Below are 538 nucleotides of genomic sequence, written 5' to 3' on the forward strand. Positions count from 1 at the left end.
AAGTTTGAGGCCAGCGTGGTCTACATATCAAGTTCCAGGACTACATAGAGGGGAAAGGCCGGGCAGTGATGGTGCGCGCCTTTAACCCCAGAACTCAGAACTTGGGAGGCAAAGGCAGCTGGAGCTCATTAAGTTCAAGGACAGCCTGGACTGTTACACAGAGAAACCCTGTCTCAAAAAAACAAAACAAAGAGGTGTTGGGGGGTGGGGGGAGTCTGGGACTAGAGAGGCTAGAGAGGTGGCTCAGCAGCTAAGAGCATCTGTTCTTGCAGACGACAAGGGTTTGATTCCCAGCACCCGCACTGTTTCTCTCAACTGTAACCCCAGTTCCAAGAGATCCTGCAGGCGTGCATATGCTGCACCTCGCGCAGGAGATCCCGCAGGCGTGCATATGCTGTACCTCGCGCAGGAGATTCCACAGGCGTGCATATGCTGTACCTCGTGCAGGAGATCCCACAGGCGTGCATATGCTGTACCTCGCGCAGGAGATCCCACAGGCGTGCATATGCTGTACCTCGCGCAGGAGATCCCGCAGGCG

The 538-nt window shown here is 55.6% G+C and overlaps 1 protein-coding gene across 1 annotated transcript in view; it reads left to right on the plus strand.

Moving 5' to 3' along the window:
* The window catches only part of Vars2 (valyl-tRNA synthetase 2, mitochondrial), an 18,087-nt gene that overhangs the window by 16,097 nt on the left and 1,452 nt on the right, over window positions 1-538 (plus strand). The gene's annotated exons all lie outside the window — the stretch shown is intronic.

The sequence above is a fragment of the Microtus ochrogaster genome, unplaced genomic scaffold (genome assembly GCF_000317375.1).
Source record: "Microtus ochrogaster isolate Prairie Vole_2 unplaced genomic scaffold, MicOch1.0 UNK87, whole genome shotgun sequence".
NCBI lineage: Eukaryota > Metazoa > Chordata > Mammalia > Rodentia > Cricetidae > Microtus > Microtus ochrogaster.